Source organism: Cavia porcellus, unplaced genomic scaffold (genome assembly GCF_034190915.1).
Source record: "Cavia porcellus strain 051 isolate PalLab524CR breed Dunkin Hartley unplaced genomic scaffold, mCavPor4.1 scaffold_8, whole genome shotgun sequence".
Classification (NCBI taxonomy): Eukaryota; Metazoa; Chordata; class Mammalia; order Rodentia; family Caviidae; genus Cavia; species Cavia porcellus.
The window spans coordinates 9,413,072-9,436,743 of NW_026947491.1; the positions used below are offsets into that span (position 1 = coordinate 9,413,072).

Here is a 23,672-nt window from a genome sequence, read left to right on the forward strand (position 1 = left end):
ACAGAGAGAGAGAGACAGACAGACAGACAGAGAGAGAGAGAGAGAGAGAGAGAGAGAGAGAGAGAGACAGTCTTGCAACAAGGAAGGCTTTAGAGACCCGAGATGGGCCGCTGGCTCCAAAGTGCATGCTAGGCTTACAAGGAGTAGCAGAGATGAAAGAGCTGGACACTGACTGTGCTGGGGCGGGTCATCTATCTGTCTGTGGTCACTGGGCCATTTCCTGTTGCACAAGGCTTTTTTCTTTTTGCTGGAGCTGAGAGCCTTCTGTTCTGGAATGATCTGTCCTACAAGCTGGAATTAAGCCAGGCTAGGCCACGGGGCAGTGATATTGTTACAACACTAAGAGCATTGTAAAAGAGCCAGGACTCGTGGAAAGCTGTCCTTTGGGCTTTCCTTTTGGTTACCTCTCAGTGGGTGAAGACACAGGATACAAAAGAAAACAAGTGCCAGTGGTAGCAACAGAAGTAAACAAGTGATACATCAAACAGTAACTTGAAAGTTGCTCTCAGGAGTGTGACAGGGAGAGGTCCCTCAGAAGAGATGTGACTTGACCTGACTGATGAGAGAATCCACCCACATAGAGGAGAGAGAGGTCAGACATGTAGAATGGTTAGTGCAAAGGCCCTGGGGTGAGGGCAAACAAGGCCTTGGCAGATGGAGCATATGAAAAGGAGAGAAGGAGCTGGAAAGGGCCAGATTCTAATCACAGCACCAGGAAACCCATGCTAGGTGTTAGATTTTATTCCAAGTGCAATGGAAAGTCATGAAAGACCTGTGAAGAAATAACACAATCCAATTTATGCATGCAAATATTACTCTCACTGCTGTGTGTGGAATGGATTTGGGGTGGTGACAAGTTTAGACACTCAGGCAAATCAGTTGTTTAGGCAAGAGATAATAGTAGCTGGGGCGGGAGCACAGGGTGGAGATGGGTGGGAACGGGGTGGGGGGGTTGAGAAATACCTTTAGAGAAAAATAACATTTGCTAAAGGCTAGGCTATAAAGAGCGAGAGAAAGGATGAATCAAGGGTGAAGCAACACCTCAGGATTTGGTCTAGTAGTAAAGGGAACATAATTTTCCTTTCCCAAGACAGAAAAACCAGAAGAGACAGATAGACATCTGATTGAGGAAGTAAAATTCATGTCTACTCCACATCCAGGCAGTAGCGTTGACCAGGGTGGCACTGAGTGTGCTTGTAGGGCTGAAGACATGGATCTGAATTCATCAGCACACAGTGGGGATTTAAAGACCTATGGTGTGTGGGGGACTCCAGAGAGAAATTTGCAGTGTGGGAGAAAAGTGCCCACAAGTGCCCAGAGCCTGTAGAAATCGGGCAGAAAAGAAGCATCTGTGCACTAGAAAGCAGGAAAGGAGGAGAGAGGGGATGAGAAGAATGCATTCTGGGAAGAGCCCAAGGACTCTGGGAGGCCATGGCCAAGTCCAGAGATGTAAGAACACTTCGCACCCTAGCTTGGGGGTTTGGTGATCCTAACTTAAGCCACTTTTAGAAGTGGTGGAACAGAAACCAGCCTGGTGAGGAACAGGGGGTGCATGGAGGTGACAGACCGTGAGAACCAGTGATTGGCTTTGCAGAGTTTGCTCTGCAGAAAAGGAAAGGCTGAGAAGAAACAGAGCGGGTGTGGGATCCGGTGGCCCAGTGCAGGTCAGCTTTGCCCTGTGCCAAGCTGGCATCGCCTGGTCTATCACAGCTCATGGCTCCCACTGCCTGAGACCAGCTCCAGAACCTGGGGCTGGCGGCCAAGGGCCCCACTGGTCAACAAAACGGAGAAAGTCAGGAAAAACAGGGATGAACGCTTAATAGAACCTCAAGGTGGATGCACATTAATGCTTGTTCATTTCTTGAGGTTGAAGGGGTCATTTTCCTGTTTCATACAAATTTAAATCATTACAAGGTCAGCATATCCTGAAAACCTGCAGTTACCTAAAATATAAAAATGTTAGGGCCTTGTTTTCCTAGGAGTGAAATCCAGGTAGACAAACAATATCTCAAAAGAAATTTAATCTTCTCAAATTGATTGGCAGGAAAAAGAATCAGCCACAGCAGATTTATTTAAACCTCATGAAATTTCATAATCCTTTTTGAGTGAAGTATTCTGGATTGACATATTAGTTGAGATGACAGATATTCTAGAATGTTCCTTGCTTCCCAAAATGGTAGTGGGAAGAAGCATCGGAGAGGCAGGAGGCAGAGAGGGCTGTGATGTAGAGCCCCTCTGACAGGAAGCCTCTGCTGGGAGACTGAGAACTGGGCCATTTGCTCTCCCTTACTCCCGACACCCACTTGATCATAAAGTCTTAGCTATTGTAGCTTCCATCTCTGGAATCTACCACTTACTGCCCACAATTCAAGCTTCTAGTCCCTATCTAGACCACCACGTGGCCCTGCTACACTGTCTCACCTCCATACTGACTGCCTTTTTGCCCTACTCAGAATATTACTCAGCCATAAAAAAGGAGGATCTTGAGGCTTTTATGGGTAAATGGAGGCAACTTGACACTATCCTCATAAATGAAATAAATCAGACTCATATTTATAAGTATTGTATTGTCTCTCTAGTATAAAAATAATAATAATAAACTGAAAGTAATAAGATCCATAATATATAACAGATATTGTAGGGAAAGAAAGTGCTAGGATATAATTACATGTATGTTTAAGTGTGCAAGATAGCCAAACTACTAAGTTTTTGTTAGTTCATCAAAAACAATGGTTTCTGCTGTCATTGTTTGATTGTCCATTTTTTATGCTTTGATTTTGTAACTTGAACAAATACTTCTAAGATAAAATATGTAATTTATCAACTAGCAATTTCTTACTATTTTTTACTAGTCATTTCTTAGTGTTACTTTTTTTTGAAATTCTGTATTATTTGTACCCTTTTTTCTGTTTTGCTTTTTTCTCTAAATATATTTAGCCTTTTTTTGGGGTGGTATCGGGGATTGAATTCACGACCTTGCACTTGCCAGGCAGGCGTTTATGCCACTAAACTAAATCCCTAGCCCCCTTTTTTTTATATTTAGCTTTTTTTACTCTAAATTACAATAAAAATGAAATCTCCATTGCAGCCCTTTGCCTGCAAAACCAAAACGCAGACAGTTTCTCAACTGCCACTCACAGCGCCCTATTGCCTGGCTGGCCCTACAGTCTTCTATTGTTTTTCCCAAGAATTGTCTAACCGGAGATCATAAATTACCCGTCTCTCTCCAGCCACATCATTTGCTCTAGACAGACAAGAGTGAACCCAGTGAGAGAAGCATTCTGAAAACATGCATCCAGGTAGATGGTTCTGGAAGCTGAGGCGGGTCAGACAAGATGGTTTCAGGAGGCTCAAGACATTCGTCTTGGAGAAGGAGTCTCAACTATGAGTTATTAAAAAGCATACTTCATTCTCAAAGTGAGAGCCAGATAAATGTAGCAGTCTTCAGGTTCACAGAGGACAGTAAAGGCATAAGTGAAAAAAAGACAATCCTAAAGTCAGATGTCAGGAAAAGTCGAGAAGACCTGGAAATACAGTTTTCAGTCATCAGAAGAGTAGCTACAGTGTGCATGCACCAGAGGCAGAAGGTTCCTCTTTGCTGATCAGTCCAGAGCTCAGATGGGGTCCTCTGTCAAGTCCCTGCTTCTTCTGATCTCTCTACCCTGGTTCAAATCCCACCTGTTCCGTTAAGGACCATCACTTCTCGCTGCTCCAAGAGAGATTGTGCACATCCTTCTCAGGGGAGGTTCATCCCTCATCCTGTCAAGCCCTTGCAGCTGGATTTGCTCGTCTGTTTTGATGGTTTTTAAGCTCCAATGTGTGGGGGTAAGAATAACGGCATAGGTTTGAAGCCACACAGATTCTTCCTGCTACTCTGCAGGAAGGTACCCAGCAAACCCTGGCTTTATTCACCACTTACACTGACACTAGGAAAAAAAAGAGATTTTGATGTTTTTCATAAATACACTAATTAGAAATTTTGTCTAAACTGACCATTATGGTTTAGATTGGAAATGTCCCACCAAATTCTCCGGTGTGTGAGGGTGATGGACCATGGGGCACTGTCTCATCAGTGGATCCAGCCTGGATGAGGTCAGGGCTGACTGTGCTGCAGGAGGCAGGAGCCGGTGGGAGGCGGTCATGGGGTTGACCTGGAAGGGTATGTTCTTGTTTCCAGCTCCTCCTTTCTCTCTCTGCTTCCTGACCACCATAGGGTGACCACCTTTTCCTCCACCAGGCCTCTCCTCCATCTCGCTTCTGCCTTGGACCAAGCTGACCATGCACTGAAACCATGAACCCAAAATCAACCTCTCCTCCTAGCTGTGGGTGTTGGGTCCCGTGTCTCAGCATCCAGAAAGTGACTAAGACACTAACTATTCAATAGATCTGTGAGTACATAAAACTTCAAAGTGAAAGTCTGCAAACCCCAGGCGGTCACTGCGTGAAGCACAAACATGAAAATAATTGAGTCTTCATCGCTGGCCCACAGAATGCAATTTCATGATTCCTAATATCCAAGAAAAGACCCAGCCATGCACATGTTCGAAACACATGGAGCCGTGAGGAGCAGATGCATTAGCATGACCTAAAAGCCTTCCCAAGTCTCATTTCCAATTTTGTTAGGAAACAATACAATTGTTTCCCAATGGCTAGATGTGTAGACTGCTCTATGTTACACAGCCCTTCTGAGGCTCCTGATCTATGAACTGGATACAATAGAAATTGACTCACAGGATAGGTTGTAAGGAAAACGCACACGTCCAATCACTGAACAAAGCAGGTAGTCAATAAATTTAAGTCTTTGCACTAGGAAAACCATATAATCGTACATATACACACAAATCTATTTGTTGAATGTTTTTAACTTATAAAGTGTAACCTGGTACACATACATGTGTGAAATTGTATGTGCTTGAAATGAGGTGAAGTCATTTAAAAATATGTCTCTGAAATAATTAGCTGCTTCAACAACTCACAGAAAACATGAGTTCGCTTCTAACACAGCATCCACAAGACTTCCCCTAATTTTGTAAATGCTGATACCTATGTTTTCAAGCTCATTTTCCCTCACTGGGAGGACTATGAAAAGAGGAACTTAGTCTTTGTTCCTAGTTTCCAAGGATTTTGTTCTCCAGAGTCCAACGATTCATTTTGCAAAAGAGATAATGAAAGATTTTTAGCCAAGGAAGTGAAATGTATCATGATGTAAGATATAAATTTCCATATCTTCCACACAGCAAAAATTCTATTTCAATCTCAGGAAATGGTCTTAGAAGAAAATTATAATGCTTAGCATACAGCATATTTCACAGTTTTTAACTTTGTTTAGCCACACTAAGCACTTTTTGCTGATAAGGGCATTACCTATGCATTATCTATAAGAATTTGCAAATTATTTTGCTGAAGTTAAAAACTTATTAATAGCAGTGGTAATCATATTCTCTTAGAATAGCAAGCACAAAAACCACAGTGTAAATTGCTCTACACTTCAGTTTCAAAACTACCCATTATTATGTGAAAGAGATTATTAGTAGAAAATCCTTTGTTTTTTCAGAATGAAAGGATTACGGTTACTAATTTCTAAAAAATCACTATTTCCTTTCTTGCCAGTTATTCCCAAAGAGATATGAAGCTGAAGAGCATGAATAATTCTGCAACAGCTATTAGCTTAAATATACCAGCCCTGTATTTTCTGTCAATTTTCCATGGCTACTGGAACAAAGACAAGAAAGGGCAGAGGTATTCAGAGCAGAGGGCTGGGGTTGGGGCCAGGAGTTCTTGTTCTAAACTTCAACAGAACTGATTGAGAAAATGTTTCCCACTACACTGATATACCTGAAATAATCAAAAGGAAATAACTTTAAGGCTTGGGGTGTAACTCAGTAGTAAAGTGCTAGCTTAGCATGTGCAAGGCCCTGGGTTTGATGCACGGCACCACAAAGAAAAAAAGGACTTTAAAAAGTTTGATTTTTGCTAAAATTAAAGGAATTGGATAACATGAATCGTAGCTTAATTTCTAATACTTCTCTTAAAGAAACCTTTTGATGACTGGAGGGAGAGAAGAACGTCCTACTTTGAAGGAAGGTAATGAACAGACCAGAGATGACTGAAAGCAAACACTGTGCCAGGTTATTTACTCTCCATAATTTCCCTCAATCTTCAGAACTACCTATGAAATTCATACTGTCCATCCTGTGGAAATAAATGGAAACAGAGCTTTTGAGAATGGAGAGGGAAAGAAGGGTTCAAGGGAACAGGGAAAAATTCAAGATAGATTATGTACACATACAGATTCTCCATGATGAATGTGATCATTATATGTGGCAAAAAAATATACTCATAAAAACAAAGACTAAAAAGAAAAGAAGTGGAGTGAGAGGGAGAGAAGGGTGTCATCCGTACTGACACCCAGGCGAGCCTGGGACTCTGGTCCCCTCACACCGTGGCAGCCATGATTCTCTCCCAGAATCCAGTTCTGCAGGAGGCCTGGGGCCTCAAATGCTGCCTGTGACTCCTAGAAACTGAAACGTTACCTCCTCTGCCTCAGCCCTTTCTACACCCTCCTAGAATTATCAGGGAGGCAAGAGGCTGCTACTTGCCATTTACAGGGAAATAGGTGCTTCTGAGACTATCGTGTGAAGGGAAATAATGCAGACACAGAAAGTCAGAGGTCTCACGGTCAACATCAAAAGAAGCAGCTCACACAAATGAGCGCGGTTCATCCCAGGAAGCAAGATGTCTGAGTGCTGAGGAGCAGGGCACAGCCTTGCTGTGCTTTGTTGTGGTTTCTGCTGTTGCTGTCAGATTTATTGTCCTACATTACGTTTGTGTGTGATACTGGAGATGGAATGCAGGACCGTCCCACTGAGCTAAGTTGTGGGCCCTTTCTTCATTTATTTTATTTTGAGACAGGATCTCATTAAGGTGCTAAATTGCCCAGGATTAGCTCCAACATGCAATCCTCCTGCCTCGGGCTCCCCAATCTACTTCAGTTTGTCAACTATGTAAATACATTATTTAGATAAGACATTAAATGTTTAAAACACAAGAATAACAAAATCAGCTTTTCTGTACCAGGCAACCAGGAACAAATCCACAAAATTATTCTGAGAAAAAACAAAGTCATTGACACGGTGGTATAAATTGCAGGAATGGTCCTGTGTAGAAACTTTAGCAGTCCACAGTTCAGATTTCTTAGGAGGCTTTCAGAAGGAGGCTTTCTTAGGAGGCAGTCAGAAAACCCACCCCAGAAGGGTTAGAGACCCTGTCTCACTTGTGTACTGCCTGTATATTAATAATATTGAGTCGTTATATCCTAACTGCCAACCAGTTGTGTGTGTTGTGAACCCCTCTCAGATTTGGTAATATACTGCCTGAAAGTCAAGAGCAGTTTTGCTCTGTTTCTCATAGCAAGTTGATTGTTCCCTTAGTCATTCTCCCACCTACACACCAGCACTTTATCAAGACTCCTCGAGTACTGGGGGAGGTTCCAAGGCATCTAGCTGGGAGCTCAGGCTGAGCACAGCAAACCAATTAGCTGCTGAGAAAAACACTGCAGAATTCTCTTAGCATCTCTGCTAACTCAAATTTCATGTGTTAATAACAGCCCACCAACACAAGCGTATCAACTGCTATCTCTATGCATTGGGAGCGTGGGTACCACAGCTGCCTTCAAACTCTACAGGGCCTTGGTGAGGGCTCAGGACATGAAGCAGGGTGAGGGTGTGCCATCTTCGGAAGGTGAGCTAACCTGTAATCTCAGCACTTTGGGAGACTGAGGCAAGAGGATCCCAAATTTAAGCCCAGTCTGGGAAATTTAGCAAAGTAAGCAAGAACTTGTCTCAAAACAAATAAATTTAATAAAAGGCTGGGGATGTACCTCATTGTGAGGTCCTTCAATCCCTAGTAATACTTTAGAGAGAGAGTGTGTGTTAAACACCCAAAGAATGGATCACTGTGAACTGTGATCACTGTCCTTCACTAATCATGATTCTGCTGACAATTTATAACCACTTAACACTAATGGTCTAATTTTTGTAAAATTCATGTGAAATTTGACTACATAATCTGCACTCCAAAGAAGAACCTGTAGCTCAGATGTTTCCAATTCCACTTGGAGGTCACTCTGGCTGCTGGAAGGACCTCAGAGCACCTTGATGGCAGTGACAGAGTCCTTGTGTATCTAGAGCTTTGGATTCCATGACTGTGGGCCCCAAACCAAAATGTTTCCTCTTTCCCATCATTCCACATGGGAAGGCAAAGACCTCTGGGAAGGAAGAAGAAACTTGTTTGATGTCACAGAACCAGCAGGTGGCACAGGAGGACACACACCGGTCTTCTGATTCTGATTTAGAGTTTTCACCAGGTCATTTTCTTCCTTTCTTATTTTAGCACTTTTCTCTTTAAGGAAACTAAAAATGGATCCTGTTCTAGAGAGTTGAGGAGATGCTGCTATTCTGCATGTCCCCTAAGGAAAGAAGTTGGCTAAATTATTTAAATATCACTTCTCTCTACTAAAAGGAATGCTGTGTTTTCTCTCCCCATAAAATGTAAAAACAGTTATTTTCTGGAGTCATTTTTATGTACCATCCTTCTCCTTAAAAGCTTCCCTTCTCCCATATCCATCCCTTTGAAAACCTCGGGAGAGATTATAATCAAGTATTGATTGCCCTCTCTCCTGTCTCCACCCTATTCTAATGATCCTACCACTTCAGACTCATTTTTGTTGCTGGAGCACTAATTCAGAAACACATTTCCACATTTTTAAAGAAGATAGCAGATGGCGCTGGCTGGGGAAGGTGCACCAGTGTCAGAGCTCACCAGCTCCTGTTTTAGTCCATGTCTCCTACTAGCGTGTCACAGGAGCAGCAAGAAGGTCACCCCACCAGCCTTAGAAAGAGTCTTCAGGTTCCCAAGAGATGGCAACTTCAGGGGGACAGCAGGGAAAGCAAGGTCATGTGTTTCTTATCACCATCCCTAAGCTCAATAACAACGCCTCCCTGGCTAGGCCAGATGGGGAGCAGACGCAGCACTGAAGGAAAGGCTGCTGCCTCCAGGCCAGCAGGAGTTCTGAGCTGATGAGATGTGTGTCTGGATTTAGAATCAAATGAACGGAGTCTCAAAGACTCTCCTGTGGCCTAGCAACTTGGTGATCTTGGATTATTTCATTAACCTTTGCCAGCTTTCCATAAACCAGAGATAAGAAAGCCTGGCTTCTTATTGATGCTGTGAGAGTTCAAACAGGTGGTTAAATGCCACTGTACACCCGTAGGTCTCGAGAAAAGTACAATAAAGTCCCTCTCTTCCTGGAGGAGGAAGCAGTAAGAGTCTTGTTTCTAAGGGACAGGAGTCACTTTTCCTAGGAAGGCCCAGGAGGTGCTTGGGTGTCAGTCTCCATGGGTGTTCATCTTACCATAGACCGGGCAAAACGTGGCAGACAGCTGAGGGCGACAGAGTTCTAGACATGAGGTGGTGTTTTTTTTTTTTCCTGAAAAGCTGAGCATTTCAGCTATAGAGCGGTCACTCAAGGTACTGCAGTTGGAGCTCAACTGGGAAGTTCTCTGGGGCTTCTGAAGACTCATGTGTTTTGGGGGCTGGGGATTTAGCTCAGCGGCATAAGCGCCTGCCTTGCAAGCAGCCAGTCGTGAGTTCGATGAGTTCGATCCCCGGTACCTATAAAAACGAAAAAGACCAAAAAAAAAAGACTCATGTGTTTCACACGGTGGCTGAGGTGGATATCTCTCTCTCTCTCTCTCTCTCTCTCTCTCTCTCTCTCTCTCTCTCGCTCTCGCTCTTTTTCTCCCCCCGCCCTCCAAACCTCTGCTCCCTGCTCCCCACTGGGTCTCTCCAGCAAACAAGCTACACTTCTTAAGGGATGGCTCAAATCTTCCAAAAGGCAGATGTCCCAGGAGAGAAGAGGCAAAAGCTTCCAGCTTATTAGTGCCTGGGCTCCAGGCGCAGGAATGCTATTTCCTCCACGGTCCACAGCAGAGTAGTCCCAGGTCCAGCCCAGAACCAAGGGAGTCCAATAGTCCAGACAGCTGGTGGCCAAGAGTCACTTACTTTACTCAAAGGATATTTTCACTAAGTAAATTTAAAAGGCTGGGGCAAGTTCAAGCCCAGCCCTAGCAACTGAATGACTTAGAACTTGTCTCAAAATGAAAGAAAATTGTGAAAACAGCTGAGGATGTAGCTCAGTGTGAAGCCTCTGGGTTCAGTCCTTAGTATCATGGGAAAAAATATCACATAACTAACTGAACACATAAATAATGGTACTTAAGAGTTCTTTTTTAACACTTAGTCCAATAAAATTGAGAAGGGTTAAATGAGCAGGTGGCTAATGCACTGGCAGCCTCTACCCTTACAACACTTGAGACTGAGGTGGTGCAGCCTTCCTGGGGAGACAATTCTCCACACCCAGTTAACCAGCAACTGCTCTGACGGTTCATTTGTGAGCTTGAAGTGGTTTTTACCACCCAGTATTATAGGAGTGAATAAGCCTCAATGTGATCACCAACTTCACTTAGAATGGGGAAGTTGTTTGCAAAACAACTGGGCGCCTGTTTGCCATGCATCTAGGGCCCTTTGAGAAGTGAGAACACACCAGGAACCAGGCCAAGGTTCACTCTGGAGGAGAAGCCACCTAGAGCCTGTGAATTCAGGGGTCTGGGGATGAAGACTCACTTCAAGTCTGTGGCCCTCTCATCTGAATATTGGGTTCTGAGGGACACACTTCACTGCACAGAGTCGAAGCAGGTTTACAAGGACCCAAGGGGTAGAATCCTTCCCAAGGTGTCAGTGATCACAGCTAGATGCCCCCAGGAGAGAGTTACAGAAGAAAGGGGGAGAATTCTAGAGCAAGGCAACACTTAAAACTACTGGTAAAGGCTGGATGCAATAACTCAGGGTACTCCCAGTACTGGGGAGACTGAGGGAGGAGGATCCCACAAGTTTGAGCCCAGTCTAGGCAACTTAGTGGTTTAACAAGAACCTGCCTCAAAATAAATTTAAAAAAATAAGACTTGGCTCTGTATTCAATCCTCAATTTCACCAAAAATTTGTTGGTAGAAAAAAAAAACAGAATTGAGAGTTCAGAGGCAAAGTTGAAGTCACAGAGTTTTTATGAGTCTAGTCAATTTCTAGGGAAAGGACCTCCCACTCATTCCCATTGGCCCTCAGTTTCTTTATCGTTGTAACACTGATGGCCCCTGCCACTCTTCAGCTCCACTGCAAGACACAGAGGAACATGCAGCAAGTATTTGAAGAAAGAAGAAATAAATGTACGCATGATAACATCTGTTTTCTCACTAAAGATGCCTGGGACAGCCACATGAAAAGGATCACTATGCTATGCCCCACTAAAAAAAAAAAAAACCTCTAATTTTTCTTTCTTTTGCCTTTTTGTACAAGTTCTTCCTGCGTGTGACATACCCAACTCATAAAGGTTTCCCCAATTCCTACTCATGTGTCATGGTTTGGATCTAGATGTCTCCTCAAAGCTCCATGTACTCAAAGGTGAACCTTTGGAGACAGATGGAGCATGGGTGTGTGAGTACGGAGTGAGGGTGTGTGGTAACTAAATCGCTACACTGATTGGTTTAGCATAGTTCAGTGTGTGGATAATGGAAGGTCCATTCTGGGTTGGGTAGCATCAACCAATAGGTTTGTAGCCTGGATAGAATAAAAAATGAAAGGGAGGCTCCCTGATGCCACTGCTTACTTCCTGTCTGCTCTTTCATAGACTGTTTCTCCTCTGTGATGCCCCTCAGACAAGCCTCACTGCCTTGGAGTCAATCAAATACGGATGAAATCTCTATAAGCCAAAATGAACCTTTCTTCCTTTAACTTATGGGTTGTACCACTATCAAGGAAGTAATTAAGACATCATCCTTCATGATTTGACACAAGAGCAAGACCCTCCAGAACTCTCCACGAATCTCTGCAACTATAAAGAATTATTTTTCTCTGAAGTCAGTTGATTATTCCTCTTAAAATAATAGCTTTATTATTATGTTATGCCAACTATCCTGACTAATTTGAGAAAATTTTCTGAATGGTGAATTGGGCAGTGAAGGATACAGATCAAAACAAAATGAAGTCCCATTCTCAAGAACTTCATGTCAGAAATTTTTTGACCGATACGATAACTCATACAAATACAAAACAAATACAAAAACAAGCACAAGAGCAAAGTATGAATGTGGGCAGGAAGTAGCCCAGAAAAAGAAAAGAACTCTGGAGGAAAATGAATAGAAGACGACAGAGGAGGAGAAGCCACTGCATCAGAGAAAGGAGAGAATCCATTCCACGTCTACTACATCCAGAAGCTTGGGCCTGAGTCTCAGCGCTGTCTGTCATCTCCCAGCCACGGCCCTGAAAGTGGTTACCAAGGGTACAGGGCTCAGGAGGACAGGGATCCGGGAACTGACAGCCTGCAGGTCCATTTCAGGAATCTGAACATTTCATGATGAAAAGTCACCTGCCAGGGCTTCAGCAGAGACACGGCTGATCTCTTGTCCATCTTTGTAACCCCAGGATTATGTATTAACAAACACAATTGGAATCACAGTGACCACATGGGTGCATGTGGTTTTGATTTGAAAAACATAGTGTGTGTTTAAACTTTTAAAATTTTATTGCAGTAAGAGACACGTTGCCATGAATCCATCTCAGAATGTTCCACTGGCTTTGAACATGTTCATTTCATCATTCTTGCCGCTTTCTGCAGCAGAGATGAAGTCCTCTTTCCCAAGGGTCTTTAGCTGTGCTTTTCTGACTGCCTCAATGTCCTGAGTGGATTCAAAACATTTCCCTTTCACGGTCATTGTGGCTTTAGGGAAGAGCCGGGAGTCACACGGTGCCAGTGACTGAGGAGGATAAGCACACGGCACCATGCTTCCACAAGCTGCTTCTTCTGATGGAAGGTGCTGGGTGGCAGTATTCATTGTGTTTTTATTACCCCTCATAAAGACCCTCAGGAAGAGGACTCCAGAGCTTCTGCAGAAAGTGCCAAGAACTGTGGGATGAGTGGGTCCAAAGTGAGGGAGAGAATTTTGAGAGGGATTCATGGTGATGTCTCTAATTATAATAAACATTTTAAACAATATTCAGCATAATTTTCAATCACCCCTTGTCTTGAGGTTGCTCCTTGTGTATCTTACATCGTTGTAGTCTCGTGCCATGCATTCGCTAGTAGATGCTTAATAAAAGCTTATACTAATACACTAAATGGATCTGTAGTCCCACCCTGTGCAGACAGGCCGAAAATAAAAACTTTATGTTTTCAACAGACAGTGTTAGAAGGTAAGTTCAAAGAAGTTTAGTAATGAAAAAGTAAAGGATCAGAACAAAGGAGAAAATTTTATTATTTCTCAACTAGTGAACAAACGAAATAGTCTCCAGTGATTTTTTTTAAAAAGACACAGAGAGAAAGGATGGTTTTTGTAAATGGTAAAGGAACTGGAGAGGATTTTATAAACACTTTGGAGAAAAAGATAAGCCACAAAAGAAAAAATGAGTCTTCTAATAAGTGAATTGGAAAAGCGCATTAACAATAAATGAGAACAGATGAAATATTGAACTCCTCCTTTGCAAGAAAAAAATGAGGGAAGAACTTAAGATTCTTAGCCAGTAATAAAAATCATGCAAAATACTTAATAAGGAGAGATGTCTAAGGAGCGAATGTTCATTAAACTTAATTCATCATTTTGAAACAGACAGGCCACGGCCGCTCAAGGTGGCTCCCAGACACCCAGCAGAGCTTCTCCCTGCTCCTGCAAACTCTGATCCCGAGCTGCTAGGTGTGCAAGGTTGAGAAGTGCTGTGAAACTCACGCGGGATCTGGCTGTACTCTCGCGATAGTAGCTGCTCTTCTCCGGGTTCTGTCAATTGAGTTCTGTCTCAGAGTTGATCGCCTAATTCCCCAATCTTTTTTTTTTTTTTTCCTCAAAGTTTGGGGGAGTAAACTTTGACCTGAGCTACATCCACTGCCCTTTTAAATTTTTCATGTTGAGACAAGTTCTCCCTAAGTAAGGTACTAAACTGTCCCACTGGGCCCAAAATTATGGTCCTCCTGCTTCAGTCTCCTGGAATGCTGGGATTACAAGCATGTACCACCTGGCTTGCTTTCCAAATCTTTCTAAACTGCAATTTCCTGTCTTCTGTAAAGTGGAAGTACTAATTGGTGCATCAGTGATCCCTCCTGCTAGCATTCATATTTTTCACATTTTTCTCACTCAGATATTTTCCATCAATTAAGAATTAGGAATTAAGAAGAGCAAAAAGAGGAAGAGAAAGAGCAACCTTACATATTTCTGTATGCAAAGCTTTGGAAAATTATCAGGACAATGGTCTAAAATATTGCTGTCAAGCTTGGGATTTCCCCTTTTGGTGCTCACTGATTAAAACAAGGGTAATCTACAGATGCCTCAAAGTTACTGGAAATTGAAGCTTCTAGAAGGTTGCCAAGGGGAAAGAACATGGAACAAGGACCAGGAAGTTATAAGGAGGTGAAGAATTAAAACCCAGAATTAGTAGATAATTAATCAAGCAACTATGATCTCAAAGCCTGAAAAAAAAGATTTTCTCATACATGAGTAGGAAAAGCCTGTTTTAAAAAAGAAAAAAATTCAGAGGGAAGGCTCGCAACAAGAATTCTTCCTGGAGTTAGCTGTGTGGAGAGACATAAGCAACAGTGGAATCGATGTCAGGGTTCCAAAGGTGTAGATATTCACATGCTCAAGAAATTGTTATAAAACAGAGGCAAAAAGAAGAGGGCTAGAGAAGCCACCATTTGAACCAGTGCAAACAAAAACTGATTTAAAAAAAAAAAAGTAATGTCAAAAAGGCTCTCGATTAATAAGTACAAAAATAAACAAAACTTTCTAAATACATTCTTGATTTTTCCTGGGTTTCCTAAAAATAGGGCAATCACTATATTTTTTTAAGTTGTTTTTAGTGATGGTGAAGCTTCTTGATAATTGTAGCAGCAAATTTTATCTGAAGAACATGATTAAACTGCGTCACTAGGCACTTTGTAAATGTGTCACACGATCTCACAAAACGGCATCCCGACATGTGTTTTTTCAATTTTTGAAATAAGCTCTGTAGGCCGTTGTTATGATTAGATCCAGACAGGACCTGTGCACTCATGCGCAGTTGGTAGGGGCCTGAATCATGGCGGACATGGCTGACTTGCTCTTAGGAAGTGGAGCCTGGTTAGAAGAGGCGGGTCAGAGGAGGAAGGGTGACCCGGAAGTGTTTATCTCCCATCCGGGCTCCTCACTTCGTTCTGCTTCCTGCTGCCGTGCTACGAGCAGCTTTCTTCTACCAAATCCTTCCACCATATTGTTCACATAGGAGCTGGCAAAGCATGGACTAACGGTAACACTTTAACACTTCTAAAACTGTAAGTTGAAATAGACCTGTCCTTTTTTAAATTGTGTCATATATTTAGTCCCAGGGGCTGGGAAAGTGACCAGGAAATTGGTAATAAAAAGTACAAAATATTTTCCTTATGTATCAGTAATAGCTGAGTATGGTCGGAAGACTGGCATTGGTGATAGAGGGAGCCTTCCCTCTCTATTTTGGGGTGAGCTATTCCCAGGGGCTTCTCATTACTTTGTTACTAGCATTTAGTTGAAATTCATGGGGAGAAAAGGTACAGGGGAAGAATTTTATGAACATGTGGCCAACCTCACTATCCTCTGAGACAGCTCCTAAGATGGAAAGTGGGCATTTTGAGGAAAAGGATCACATTAGTACAAAAGTCAGGTTTTCATAAGAGCAAAATAATGACCTCTATCCTTGATAAGTACAGTAAGCAGGACTTTTGTATTAGTGAGTATAAATCAAAAAAGGGGGATTAATTACATTAGATAATTTGTAATGTGGTCAATTAATCTTTGAAAGTGAAAAATTTAAATCTCTTTTAGTGCATTTAAAGGTTATTTTTATGAGGGTTATGTTAAATATTGTGAAAAATTACTTTGGAATGTTTTGAATGTCCGCTCTTCATGCTTTCATTTTGTGACTTGAACAATTATTTCTAAGAGGACAACATGTAACATGTAATTTCTTAATGTTAATATTTTTCTTTGAGATTCTGTTACTTCTACCCTTTTTTCTGTTTTGTCTTGGTTTTTTTTTTCTTTAAATAAAATAATTTTTTAAACTATTTTGGACTTGCATAATTTGTGAAAATAATGCTGTATCTCTTATTTTAAACTGTTCCTAGTGGCAGAAGTTTTTATCATCGTCTCATTATCTAATGGCTCCACACAGAACATGATACTGAGTACACAAAAAAGCAAACATGGAAACAAGTTTTGTTGACTCTTGGGGGTAAAAAGGAATCAAGAAGAGAAACTCAACATTGGGGGCCAACACTGAGTTTCTATAGCTGAGGAAATCAAGGTTGAAGGAAGAGGAATACCTGTCCCCAAGGGCATGGTCACACTTTTAGGGATATTAGGGTACAGCCTGCCCAGAGCTCAAACAGTAGAAGACTCGGATGAAATGCTGGCTTTCACCTGCAGGGAGCGTCCCAAGTTCCTGTGCCCTGCCCCATTAGATCGGGTCAGGCGCCCCCTTCTGGACGTTCAGAGAAACATGGGCATCTCTGGCTCTTTACTGGCACCAGGTTTTCTATTTGTGTTTTTCTCTTTTCCCTCTAGTCCTACTGAAAGCAAGGACTGTATCCTAGCAAATGGTGTGACTGTAGCGAGTCCTCCACAGATGTTTGCTGAATGAATAAATGCACAGACTCACCAAGTGAAGACTCCAAATGTAGATTAAGGATCCCAGAAACCAAAGCAGAAAAATTGCATTAGGAAGCATCTGCACCACCTCGACTCTCTCGAGTGGCTCTGCGTACTCTTTGTGGCGATCAACCCAGGGTCTTTGTACTGAGCTACATCTCCAGCCTTTTGTGTTTTTCATTAGAAATAGAGTCTCACTAAGTCTCCAGGTTGCGCAAGCTGTGCTTAAACTTGCTGTCTTCCTGCATCAGCTTCCTAGAATGCTGGGACCACAAGTGTGTGCTACTGGGCCTGGATATCCTGTGAGTCTTGAAGCCTCTCCTATCCCTAAGTTCCCCAGGCACTTCTTTGGTCCCTCCTGGATCGTCCTCTACATTCCCTGAGGAAATGCAGGTTTGTATATCATGAGCTTCCTGAGGGCAGGTGCTGTCTCTAACCCAATTCAGAGTCCTGCTCCCTGATCTGTTTCTGGAACAGGGAAGTAATAGGAAGTAGCAACATTAGTAACAGCCACCTTTAGTGGACTCCTGGTATTCCGCCAGGACTGTGTGCAGTGTGTATCTATGTGTTTCATCTAATCCTAAAAGCAGCTCTAAACAGTAGACACTTGTTATCTCTATTTTACAGTAGGTAAGAATAAAAAGCTATGCAAGCTGGTAATCTGGGCGAGCCAATGGGCACAGACAGAGCTGCACTCCCATCTCTTTGCCTCCAAGGTCTGTCTTCCGGGGGATGAGTGCACCAACTCAGTCACTGTAGGGACAGGAACACTGCTGCCATCTGCAGTGTGAGCCCCAGTTCTAAGGCACATGCTGGTCCTGGAGACCCAGCGTCACTCTGCTCCAACACCGAGTGCCTTGTTCTTCCCTGTAGTACTGTAGAGTCCTGAAACCCCAAGCCCTCAGAGACAGCTTAATTGGGCCAGAAGCCCTGGACCCAGGGCTCCTTGCGGATTCACCACAGAACAAGACAAGCAGCCTGGCTCCCGGGCTCAGTACCTTCTCCACGATTCCACAGTTTTTCCACAAAGCAAATTAGTTTATTAAATAAACAGTTTGGGAGGCTGAAAGCCCAATCAGCAAGAAGGCCTTGCAGCATAGAGCACCACAGTGGAAGAGGTATAAAAAAAGGTCACATAGCAAAACAGGAAGCCAGAGTATGGGGAGCAGCCAGGACCCAATGATCTATGCCCTCCATTGCCCAGTGACCTATGATCTCTCACTAGGCCCAACCTCTTAAAGGTCCCAAACCTCCAGAGTGACCAAGCTTCTGACAGAGGAACAACAGGAAATGTGAACACACATCTGCCACCCACTTCCTGTTGGGAGCAGTTAAAATATCAGCCTTGTACCAGGCACATTTGCCCCTTGTGGCTAGAAAGGGTTCCCTCGTCCTCACAGCTGGTCAGAGAGGGGTGTCTCTGGCCATCTGCCTGGTTATCATCTCCTGCCCACCACAGACCACACCTCGTGTCTTCTGTTTGGAAGTAGGAGGACGCAGTACCTGATGTCCATGCATGTAAATTTGGTCTCATGCCTTGTTGGTGTGATAGGTCAGTGAAGCTAATAGCAAGCAATGGGCTAAAGAGCCAGCATCACGCAGGTACAACTGAACGTGTAATAGGATGTGGTTCTTCCTCTGTTCCTGAAGCATCCTTCTAGAGATGGATGCTGTCACTTCTCCAACCCTTCATGAGTCCTTTCCTCCACCCTGGCCTGAAGGATGAGGATGTTGCCTTTTCATTGATAATGGCTTTTGACAGAGACCACATTCTGACTTGCATTGTTCTCCTTTATGCATGTTTATGTCCGTGACCAGGACGCTGCTGTCTTCTGCTGGCTTGTGGCAGGTGCGTAGGGGTGGGCTGGGCAGGAATACATAGGATTTGACATTGCTAACTCTGCCATGAGCTTGTGGGCCTCCTCTGCCTCTCACTTAGCAGTATAGATGGGTGATACAAGAAAAGAGGCTTTCCTCCCAGAGCAGTCCCTGGACACATTCAGCTCAAATCAGCATCACCCGGAACTCGGAAATGCACGTCTTCAGGTTCCACCCGAACTCATGAAGAAGAAACTCCAGAGTGCCCCATTGTTAATACATGGGAGTGGCTGCCCTTGGAAATGCAGAAAGTGGATAGAGCTTCTGAGAAGCCTCAAAATAATACACAAAAACAAATGGACACTCCTTGAGTGTGATGAAATAAATAGCAAATATTTATAAATTGTTCCAGTAAAAGGCACACTGCCACTCATGCCTTCAAAATCTTCCCCTCACTTTTTGCATACATTCATCCCTTCATCCTTGCCACTTCCCACAGCAGCTCTGGAGTCCTCTTCCAGAGGGTCTTTAGCAGCACTGCCCTGGCTGCCTCGATGTCCTGAATGGATTAAAAATGTCTCCCTTTCCTGGTCATGGTGACTTTGGGGAAGAGCCAGAAGTCACACGGTGCCAGATCTGTTAAGATGGATGAGGACACAGTGTCATGTTTTGACGAGCTGCCTTTCCATTGGACCACGCTCAGCAGCAGCAGCCACTGTATTAGTGATCACACCTTACAGAGACACTCAGGAAAAAGGACTTCCAGGGCTGCTTCAGGAAGTGCAAAGGATGAGCCAAGCACGGCCACACATGCCTGTAATCCCCATACTTGAGAGGCTGAGATGGGAGGATTGCTACAAGGTCAAGGACAGCTTGTGCTACACAGTGAGTACAAGACCAGCTTGGACCACATAGCAAAACCCTGTCTGAAAGAAAGAAAGGAAGTGACAAGAATGATAGGATAGGTGTGTTCAAAGCAAGAGAGAAGGCTGTGAAGGTTCATTAGTGGATATGAGTCTTTTACTGTAATGGATTGTCTAACATGAACATTCACCACCAGCCACACCTTATGCGTATTTATGTTTCCTTTTCCTGGAGAGACGTTGCTTAATTTTCAATGTGTTCTCCAGCTTCGGGACCCTTAAAGGAGGCCAGCACCTCTGAGTAAATCTTACCCTATAGTTCCCTCTTGATAGAAAATGCTATACTAGAAAAGGAGCACATGACAGTTAACATAAACAGGGCTTCTTTCCATTAATTAGATGGACACAAAGGACCAGGGTGACATGAAGACAGGGAGTCCAGGAGCAAACAGCACTTATGCAAGTTTGTCAACTGCCCTGCAGGCAAAATTAGCCTCAGGGCTGTGTCCCTCTCAACATGTTGCTACTGGGATCCTTTCCCTGTCCTTAAAAAAAATCATAGCTTCTCAGAGTTGCAGGGGTCATAGAGTCCATTTGTGACCTGGCTGTGCACAGAGTCACCACCTAGAGGAAGTTCAGAAAGCACCCAAGCCTGAACCTACTACCAGGAACACTTGCAGTTTCAGGTGGAATCTGACCTTCTTGTTCTATACATTGTCCCAAGTGCTGTTAAAGTACAGCTGGACCTGGGAACCACTGAGCCTGGGGGAGTGTTTCTCAGAAAGCTATTGTCCATCTACAACCACAGACCAAAACCTGTCGGTCACGGAAACTGCCCCGCAGGATGGAGCAGGTGCCAGGGTCTCCAAGAGCAGGGCTGCGTGTGAGCACCCCGATCTGGAGAACACACAGCTCCTGGCTGTCTGAACTTACCAGAGTCCCAGGATCTCTGAGCTTGGTTTCTTTGCCTGTCCAGGGTGGGGTAGGTATTTGCCTCCTTACACACTTCCACGAGACTGCACACGAGCATACTGAAAATGGACATGTTAGTGTTGATGTTGGTGATCAACCACGTACCAGGGAGGGAGAGACCAAGGGAGCTTCCTCTTTCCTGGGAAGAGGCAAAGCAAGATTGCCTCCTGGCAGGGACCACAGAGGGCAGCAGCTGTGGGGACAGCTGAGTTGAGCTGGCTTCTTCCTTAGCCTTTTGGAGTGCAGAGTATGAAAGGGTTAAGAGATTCCCAGATTGACGCTACCCACATTGCCTGTTGCTAGCAGGCTGTTTGTGTTTGTACTAATTAAAAACAGGTGCACTCACTGGAGGGCGACTGTGCTGGGAGGGCTTCTGAGTCTGGTTGCCCCAGAGACTGCCATCTCCACAGGTAATCAGCTCAGGGGGAAGAGTTCTAGCTTCATTTGCATAGGATAGTTCTGGTTTCACCTGAGGTTCATGGAAAGAACAGAAAATTATATGTGGTTAGCTGTTCTCCCAGAGAGAAAATGGCTCAACTGAGAAGATCAGCAAAGGCAGGAGAAACAGCAGTGAAAAGTGAACTCAGATACTCTACAGGGTCAGTAGGAGGAGCAGAGGCTGCGAGGTTAGCGCTCAAGACTCAGGCGGCAGAGCTGCCCCATCACTCCATGTCACCTCGCAGTGAAGGGACGCAAAAGCCTGCCATGTCCTTTGCTGGGTCCTTTACAGGCATGTGCCTTTATTCCCATCTTAAACATGAGGAAACTGAGGCACAATAGGACCACTAGGTAAGGATGAGATGATGCAAACCCTGTACTCTTAGGCTTTTACTGTCCTCCTGCTCTGACCCTCAAACTTGTCCATCAGTGAGGAATTCCCGTCACTCTGGGCTTCCATCTGGAAGCCCTATGGTTCTATCTATGTAAGTTCAGTGTACCAGGCCGAATGGAGCATTTTCCCAGAAGTGAGAGCTCTTCGAACCATTGTAGAATCCCAGCTTCTCAGAAAGACCAAGCCTGGAGCTTCTGACTTCCAGCTGAGGGCAGAAAGGGTCATGGACAGACAGCAGGGTGGAGTGGGGAGCCCTGGAACATCTGCACCCACATTTTAATTTGGTGTTGAGCTTCACAGCAGGGCAGACTGGAGGCTGGCGCTGGCAGTGGATGATGCAGACGTCAAAAAGAAGCCAAGAACTTGATCTGTAGTGGCTGGAATCCAGGTTCGAGGATTAAGCATCTGATTCGCCACACACACTTTTTAATTTACTGCTCTTGAGCCAATTTAATTGAATTTGTCTTCAGTGAGGCTGTTTATTACCACTGGAAAGGCAGGCTCTCAAAATTATAAGAGCTTTGAGAATTGTATCAGGGATGGTGAGGAATGGGAAGCTAGGAATTCCAACACTCCCTGGTGATGTCCCACCCAGCATGGAGCAGAAGAGAGAAGGCTGGAGTTAGCATATTACCCAGAAGGACTTGGCTGGCTTTCAACTTTGGAAAAGTTGAGCAAAGCCAACTTTTCTCCCATAAGTCAATCACTTGAGGTTTGAGCATGTGACTCTCTGTTCTTTCCTTAGAACAAAGAAACTCAAAGTTACATTGTTGAACCTTCCCCACAAATCACAAATCCAGCTTTTAAGATGTTGTTGAAATTCAAGTTTCCAGCCATCTGCCAGCTTTTCAAGATCACTTGACTTCACTGTCACTCAGCAGCTCTGGAGAAGTGGGCAAGAAGTGGAAACAGTGCCAGTCTGGAAGCAGAAAATGTGCCTGGCTTTCCTCTGTGGCCAGTTTAACCTTGAACAAGTCACTTCCGCGTGGAGCTGTGCTCTAGAGCTCTGTCCCTGTGAGACGGAGAGCGGCACTTCCTGTTTCTGCCTCCGGAGTCCATGAGGATCCACGAGTGGCATGGAGTGAACAGATGCCACTCAGTCGGTACCATCATTCTGATGCCGAGGGAGCTACAAGAGGGGGACCCCCTCCCTGCTGGGGGCACGGCTTTGACAAGGCCACATAGTGCAGAGTTTCAGAGCCACCCTCACCTGGGGCCATGGAGCAGCTCTGCCTTTGACTCTGCCCTGCGGCCTCTGAACCAGACTAGCTTCCACCATAAAATGAGAGTAAAATGGCACCCAAGCATCAGGATGAAAGAAAGCAATTTAAACATGGCATGGTGGTGCATGTCTGTGCACCCTGGAAGGCTAAGGCAGGAGGATCACAGGTTGGAGTATGACTCAGGCAACGTGGTGATTTAACAAGACACTGTCTCAAAACAATGTAAAAACTGGAGATGAAGCTCAGCACCAAAGCCCTGGGTTCAATCCCCAGGGCTAGAGAAAGAGAGTAAAAATTTAAGGAAGCAAGAACCCAAGCGAGCTCCCTTCCCCAGAATGGCTCAGCACCTAGACTCTTCTGCCTGCAGTTTCCTAGCTGAGCCCCCTGGAGAAGCTGCCCACCCACTCTGAACCCTAGCTTCCTCCTCAGAAGAGGAGATTCTACTGGAGATTGACCCAGAACCTTCACACTGAGCACCAGGCTTGGCCCACTTACTGATTGACTGACTTCTTGATAAAAGAGGTGGAGTTATGCCTCCTAGCGCCCAGGGCCATCAAGAGGATTAAATGAATACACAGCTGGGAAAGATCTAAGTAGAAAATGCTACTTACCAAGCCATTTTAGTGAGACTTCATGCAAACCTCTGCACCCCTCAAGCTCCAGTAAGTGCTGTGAGCTCCAGGAAAGGTGAAACCTGAACTTCCCCTTTATCCCTCACCCCAAAAGCACCAACCACTCTAATGGGGAAAATCTGCCTCCCCACAAATACAGACAGACAGCACACACGGAAGTCACATGTCACGTCCAGTTCCTGCCACGCCAAGTGCTCAGTGGCTTTCGAGTGGAAAAAACGCTCAGTCATGGATGTGCGTGACAGCCCTGTCCTCACTGCTCTAGGTTAGATCTCCCCTCCGTGTAGACTGCAGAGGGGAGGAATCTCTTCTCTGCTTCTCTGTGTAGTTATGAAATATAAAATCTCTTAGCCAGAAGTGCTGGTGCGTTCCTATAATCCCAGCACCAAGGGAGGCTGAGGCAGGAGGATTGCAAATTTCAGGCCCGCCCAGACAATTTAACAAGTCTTTGTCTCAAAATACAATTGATCAATCAATCAGTGGGCTGAAGATGTAGTTTGGTATGAAAGTCTTAAATTCAATCTCTAGCACAAAGAACAAAATCTCTTAACAGGTCAGTTGAGGGGGCCGTGAGT

General features: G+C 44.3%; 1 long non-coding RNA gene across 1 annotated transcript; it reads right to left on the reverse strand.

Moving 5' to 3' along the window:
* Window positions 1-6,033: 6,033 nt before the first annotated feature.
* LOC134477142 (uncharacterized) lies at window positions 6,034-23,207 on the reverse strand. The gene is made up of 4 exons (XR_010049054.1): window positions 23,077-23,207; window positions 20,757-20,879; window positions 20,372-20,469; window positions 6,034-9,672 (listed from the first exon to the last, which is right to left on the reverse strand). It is a non-coding gene; the product is annotated as an uncharacterized LOC134477142 (long non-coding RNA).
* Window positions 23,208-23,672: the final 465 nt, after the last annotated feature.